Source organism: Paramormyrops kingsleyae, chromosome 21 (genome assembly GCF_048594095.1).
Source record: "Paramormyrops kingsleyae isolate MSU_618 chromosome 21, PKINGS_0.4, whole genome shotgun sequence".
In the NCBI taxonomy this organism is placed as follows: Eukaryota; Metazoa; Chordata; class Actinopteri; order Osteoglossiformes; family Mormyridae; genus Paramormyrops; species Paramormyrops kingsleyae.
Window position 1 is genome coordinate 18,083,456 of NC_132817.1, and position 7,364 is coordinate 18,090,819.

General features: G+C 48.1%; 1 long non-coding RNA gene across 2 annotated transcripts; it reads left to right on the plus strand.

The window, feature by feature from the left end:
* The first annotated feature begins 403 nt into the window (after positions 1-403).
* Positions 404-7,049, plus strand: LOC111853575 (uncharacterized). 2 transcript variants are annotated; one of them, XR_002840486.2, is made up of 3 exons: positions 404-592; positions 2,092-2,190; positions 6,517-7,049. It is a non-coding gene; the product is annotated as an uncharacterized lncRNA (long non-coding RNA). The 2 variants fall into 2 exon arrangements; XR_011984597.1 differs by lacking the exon at positions 404-592 and adding an exon at positions 1,912-1,973.
* The last annotated feature ends 315 nt before the right edge of the window (positions 7,050-7,364 follow it).

Consider the following 7,364-nt stretch of genomic DNA (forward strand, 5'->3'; position numbering starts at 1 on the left):
TCGTCATGCATAGTTAGATAATTGACCCTAATAAGCTCGAATTAGGCATTTATACGGTAACAGGGAGGATTACTTGGCCTGCTGACCAAACTCAGATCCCATGGGATGGACAATAGGAACATTGGATGCAATGAAAGCCATTGGCATTGTGGGACGGTTCCTATGACATCATGAGAGTGGGCGGGGCATCATCCACACCCCACACTTTTGAGAAGCACAACTGAGAGGCCCAGCCCATTAGGCGAAGCCTCCATTCCTAAAGGTCTGACCCGGAGTCCTTTTAAAAGGTATCGGCTGGAAGATTGAGGTGTGGTACCGGGAAATTCCGTGAAGGCCACGCCACGCCGCAGAGGCCGTGAGAAAACAACGCGGCATCCTCAAAGACGAAACGGCGGAACGCAAAGAAAGAAATAAAGGAGAGAAGCGGTCTGAAGCCGCCATGTCATTCCCACACCAGGCTGAATACCATGGCTATAAAAACATTAAGTTCAGCAGTCTGCTCACTCAATGTTCCCAATGAGAAGTTCAGGAGATCTTCTGGAGGCTGGAGAAAATCTGCTGCAAAGGATCATGTGACAGATCGCTTGTTAAAGTGCGGTATTGAATACGCTTTGTTTGACCGACCTAATGTTTCTATTCAGAGCTACAACTTTACCCATTTATACAGTATAAACGGTCTGCGTTTAGTGCGTTACTCAATGATATGACTTCCTGTAGCTTAAACTGTCAACCCTCTGGTAATGACTATATATTCTTGGTCGCTATACCACCAACTGGGCAGACTCTGTAAACCTTATATGGGGAATATGGGAGAAAATAATATAACTGGAAAATTATATAACTAAGTACAAATACAAAACAATAAGTATATGTAGATATAAATATTATGATTAAACAAATGAATTAAAGATATCTGGTTATGTGATTATAGAGCTAAATTATTATTAGTTTCACAGCAATGCAGCCTGGATGCTTAAGAGAACTGGAATTTTTGGAAGGTGCATGGGGCCTGTTAGATAGGTATCATGTGACTGTCCTGGGGGGGGTGGGGGTGAATGAACATCCCCTCAGGGCGGCAGTAGGTAGATAACGTGCTGTGGACGTGTTTGCCCCGCAACAACGGAATTCTCCTTGGTAAACATGGCTTGATGGATCGGTCGATAATGAAGAGGTGATGGATTCCACTTGCTGAGTGCATCCTGAGCTGAGGGGGTGAGGGGGTGAGGGTGGAGCTGGGGGGGAGGGGGGCACCCACTCTGCCAGTGAGTCCAGAGACACCTTAATCACGGTCTGATGGGCACATGCAATTATGGGCCCTTCCACGATTCTCAATGGGGTCTGAGATAAAACCTCAGGAAAAAAATTAGCTCTGTTTTATCAGATTCTTCACTTAAAATCATAGCGAAGAAAAATATTCCAGCCAAGCCCCAAAGCGCAACTGTAGCCTCATGAAATGAATGAATAAATACGACCATAGATCCATATAAATAATTTCCGCGCATCTTCGGTACAATTTAGGGCCACGCTTCCAATGAAATTAATAAATAAGTAGGATTTGTAATATAAACAGATGTTTAAAGATGTTTAAATCTGCAACCTGAAAACAGATGGTTTGAGACTGGACTACGCTGGGATAACTATATGGGGTAATGGTAATTACGGTAATTAAAGTTACCTGCACACTAAACGGATTAATTAATCGGGCTTCTCGAGTCCACCAACTCAATTTAATTTCATAATTATATATATATATATATACGCACACACACTCAGATTGACAGCTCAGTTAAATCACTCTGCTGATCAGTTAGTGTTCAGGGCATAGTTGCAGGTAGCGCCGTCATTGCGCCTTTCTGATTGGTTGATGGACAGATACAGACAGTCCATTTATCCTGAAGACACAATGTCCCAGTATAGCCCGCATGTTTAACTAGACTGAAATTTGGGATTTAATCGGCAGAAGGAGGCTTTTGGTGAGCGCACAGCAGGCATCTTCCAAACGGCAGCAAAGAAAGGAAACGGAGCTCCTTCATTTGTTGGCATATTTATTCGGTAACTTGCTGATTCAGTGCGGAATCTCTCATTTGGCAGGAGGAACACAGTCAGCAGGACCTGGGTTTGCAGGAATTCTGCTGCTGGGAGAGGGATTCCTTTCCGAACACAGGTTCCCAGACGGGAGGCTAGAGCAGGGTGAGTTGCTGTGAAGTAGCGGCGAGTCCTGGCCAAATTCAGCCCCACCTTCCCTGCCCTGCTATGCTGTACATCCGTCTCATGTGTGTGGGTGTGTGCGTGAGAGCGTTCGTATGTGTGTCCTTTCCGAACAGCGGCTCGCCTAATTAAAGGCTGGATCTGCCCACGGACGCACGCCTCCTGAACTTCCGCCGTGACCCCATCTCTTCTTCAGGCTTTCGATTAAAGAAACAAATTGCCGGATTAGCGGTTTTGGAAGGAGCCAGTGTTCCGGGATGGAACTTTCGCCGCTGGTGTCCTAGCAACATGAGCGTGGAGCCGTTGCCGGGAGTTTGGGGTTTCGCCGCGGGTTGGGCTTTCGCCGCGTTACCCGACGTCACATGAAGAAGGGCCCGAGCGCAGACCGAAAACTCAGCGGCGATTCAGCGCGGCCCAGAATGCACTTCAGCTCCAAGCCTGAGCCTCCTTAATTCACGACGAGGGTCATAAGGTCCTTCGCTTCTGCACATACCTCCCAATGACGGCCCCACTACTTTAAAACCGATGATTATATATGCCCCCCTAGCTGTATATGTCAGGACTCTGCATGCTTTCCCAGTGGTCACACGGGTCCTGCCCTGCGCCGTCCTGGGATAGAGTCCAGGCATTAAATGAGTGTTTTTTTTTTTTAATCTGTATGGGGGATGTAATTAACCTATGGATCTTAAAGGACTGTGGGATTCTGGGTAAATTCATGGTTGGGTGGTGGGGATGGAGGGGGGTTGGTGGAGGGGTGTGATGTGTGGGAGCGTGACATTTGTTCTGTCAGGCAGGAGTCACATGACCCCAAAGGGAACGGATGAGGTCACCGGCCCCAGTGCACCTGGCTAACCCCTCCTGCTCCTTCAGTTTCTCCGAGCCTCGGTGGCCGGGGGCCGGTGTCGTCATCGCGGGCCGCTTCGGTCACACGGCCTCCCGGTCCCCTTTTCTAATAAAAGCGAAAAACCAACGGCAGAAACGTGACCTTTGTCCATATCTTTTAATGAAATGCGTCGCGTAATTCTAGCATCCTGTCCCGGGCCCGGCTACTGGCGTGCCCTCCCCAGCGAGAGCGCCTCGCAGTCGGCCTTTCAGCTGCAGCTTGGCATTAAGAGAATGGATCTTGGAATGGCATCAAAAGAATCTCTATTCGAGCGACGTACCGCTGGCAACGATTCACATACAAACTGTCGTAATCAGATGTCCACGGCCGTCTGGCGAACGCATTAGCCAGCCGCAAGATGGAAGTGCTACTAATCGCATTTAGATACGCTTACAGTCCCATACATTACGCCGGGTGGGGGGGGTGACGGAAACGGCATTGAGCTCATTAGCTATTACCATTATTACTGAGCGCCGTATTTTTATTTTTTTTGTTCTTGCGCCGGATGACATATGAAGTAACGCGGATCTCATTAAAGCGAAATTATGGGACGTCGGCTGGAATGGCGAAACGTTTAAGTTCAGCGGCGTTCCGAGCGGCAGAACGGCCACGGAACGTCAAGCACGGGCAGAGAGCTTCCCACACGGCGCGACCGGTGTGAGATGGGCCCAGCGTAGCGTTACCGCCGGTGACTGGGGATTGAGCGCTCGCAGGAAATACCCCAAGCTCCCCTGCGGGTTCGAATTCTATTTATTTAGATGGCTGCCAGATCGAGGTGACATTATGGCTTTAGTGAGAAACAGACACCCACGCTTCACACACCCGGGAGAGCAGCTGCCGCTGCTCGATCTGCTCAGCCTCAGCTCACTCCTCCGGGAAGGCGACTGTTGCCGTGTCCTCCTGACTTTCTAGCACTTTCTCGCCACCAGAGGTAAACGCGCCGCGATCTGGCCCCGCGTGACTGCAGCGGCGTACCGGCTCGTGTCTCCCGCCTCACAGGATGTCTGCACTTCCCAGAGTGGTGACACGGTCTCTTAGAGCGAGACCCACCCCACAGCGGTTGGGAGAACATTCCGGAAAGGCTCCTTATTAGTTAACCCAACCGTGGTAAAAGAGAGGGAGGCAGCATGGTAAAAGGTTAACAAGCGGGGGAAGTGGGTGAGGAGGAGGAATGGAGGGAGGCTTGGAATTCTCAGGCGCCGGAATGAAACCCCAGCACCAAGCTGGAACTGTGAGTCTCCTCAAGTTCCCCGTCATTATTGGAGCTTGGGGGGTGGAGGTGTCCTGTCACGGGTGATACATGCCAGCGGAGGTCGCAGGCTGACACGACTGACTCATAACACCCAGTTCTACTCTGGCGACTCAGTCGGACGCTGTTCTCTGCTGGCGGCCGTTTGACTCACTTTCGCTTACACCCCCGAGATCCAGCTCACGCCGGCCGTCGAACTCCATGCGAGTTGGGGAGGGAGGTCACAGAACGCTGCCCGTCACCCGCCTGTCACCCTCCTACCGCTGCACAAGCTCCACGCAGCTTATTGTGACCCCGTGACCATTGTTACCTCCTCGCTTCTGACAGACTCAGACAAAACAATTCTCATTTTTTCCCCATTACAGTCAGTTGTCAGACATCGCAGTCCACTTCCTCATGCTTTTACTACCCTCGTCCTCGTAGAGATTTATGTTACTTACACTTATTTGTTTAGTGCATCATTCAAGGCGTTCACGTGTCGAACATTTAAACGGCTGCATATTTTCTTAAGAAAAGTCCCTTGTTCTGGGGATCAGTTCTTTAATCGCCTCAGAATACTCTCAATTTCCCATACAGCTGAGGATGATTCTGTCTGCGTTTGTTAAACTAAACCTGACATAATATGAGACACAGGATATAGGATTTACAGGAATCTTTTTACATCGATTCATTTCTTTCCGACTTTGCTTTAACTGCGAAATACAGTTCTTTTTTTCCCTGCATCACTTTGAGCCAATCGTATTAGAGCTCACCTTTGTTTATTTTTTTAAGTGCAGCGAAGTCTCATGCACTCCAACCCAAAATGCCAGAAAAACGAACCTGCAGCATGTTCTGGAAAATATTCATCAGGCCCGGCGTGCGTCTGAGGCCGAATCGCTCAGGTGTCGCCTCCCATCGTCGTCAGGTCGACAACTAAGACAGCCAAATTACCGGAGTTAGCAATGTGCCGCGTATTCCATTCCTCCTTCTATCTCCTTCTCTCTCCCATTTTCCAGATCAGGCCTTCCCCTCCGCCTTTGCCTCTTTCCCCGTTCCGAATCTGTCTGCAGCACTAGGAAAGATTGCTTTCTCTCGACAACCACACACAAAAGAAACAAGTTGACAGTAATAAAGCGGGAGGAAAATGAGGATAAAAACGGTAACAGCGGACTCTGGGGCTTGTGGGTACTTTATCAATAATAGACAGGTACTGAAAGAGAAACTGTATGGACTTTTTAATCTGTTTGTGGGTGCATGGTTGCGTGTGTGTGGTCGTTCACACAGAACCTCAAGTACTTACAAAGGGGTTTGGGGAGGTAATTATTTTTCTTCTCTGTCCCACCAGGCAAAGTTATCATTGGAATTCAAATTCTGGAAGTATCTGGTTTGACTTCCAGTTACTTACTGATTGACTGTGCGAATTCCCCAGCTTTAAGATTGTGCCTTAATTATGGAGGAAGTCTGCCCAGTTAAGCCAAACACGTACGGCCGTTAAGATGAAGCTTGAAAATAAAATAACTTAGGTAAGGCCAGATCAAGCTGTGTTTGGACTACAGATCAGCTATTTTTAATGCTTGAGGAAACACTTGTCTGATTTCAGAAGATGTTGAATGAATGTGAACCGTCTGCTGAGTTCTAGTGTAATGAACACCGGCGTGTCTCTCTTAGACGATCCCGTCATTTCTGTGCTCATCAGAAAAGTGGTCAGGTTTGGAAAAGATTCGATTATCGGCTTTGCTCGATTTCATCAAATGGCTGGAAAAAATACATCTGGATTTAAACCAAGAAGGGGAAATAAAGAAGTAATTTCAAACTGTGAGCTGGGTTTGCACTCTATACTAAACCAAGCCCCAAGCGCTTTGAATCTTGAACCGGGCTATTTTTATCCCTGTGCATTGAAGTTGTCTAACTGAAACACAGCATTTCCCGCTAGATCCGGAGGGTTATTGTTGAAAACATGCTTGACAGTGTCGGTAGGCATACAAAAAGGACAAATTGTACACCTGCTATTTCAGGAGAAGCTTAAATGAATTGATTTGTTAAGGATGTTTGTGGGGGTGTTGAACACAGGCCACAAGGCTGTCTCCCCTGATGCCAGTGAACAGCTTAGTTATTTATGTATGTCCATACCTGCTCAGTCTTGCTCTTTGTCTTTTAATCTCCTTTTCTAATAATACGAACTATACAATATTTTCAGATTTTCGCGGAGTCGACGCTGGCAAGGTCTGAAGCTGCCCCCTTCTGCTGGCGATTGGCACACGGGCAAACGCTGAGTTCATCTCACCCGGTGCTGCCGACAGCCCGACAGGAAGCATTCTCTAACGAACCCCCCCCCCCATGTGATGCATCATTCTGTCACTGCTGTCGGAGGTGCATCCCTGCTCCACCCTTTCCCTCTCCACTCCATCTCTCGTCGGTGTCTCTCCCCTGCCCCCCCGCCACCCCCCACGCTGCTTTGTCGTCCCTTCCCCTTCCAAACTAATAATGTGCTCTTCCGCTTTCCTCTTTCAGATCCAAAGTGCTGATTGCAATGTGAGGCCTTCGGTTATGCTTTATGTCACTCACACAATAAAAGGGGATGCGATTGCACTATGGAATTACGTTAAATACTCACTGAATCGTTATACGAATGGTCTTTTGTTCGAGATAAACAATGGAATGCCTGGGAGTTTAATGTATTTACATATGCTGGTGAATTACTCTTTACACTACGCATTAAGCTAATCCTAAACCGCCTGACCTTTGCTAAGGTCATTAATGCTACAATTCAATTAAATTAATACAATAGCTTTACCAAGTCCTTTGTGTTGCTTGTAGAGGAATAATGTACTCAATTGTATTACGTGGATTTTAAAAACCGAAAGCTGCTGAATTGCACACAAAAGTCATATATGTTTGAGTCTTTTCCTATGACTCCTTATCTTCCAACTGCTTATTAAGAGGCATGGGGGGGGGGGGGTCTGAGGCATCATAGAGCAGTGGTCCCGGTCCCCCGCGACCCCCAGAGGGCCCACATTTTCGAACCCTGTCTGAGGCAGCTGGGAG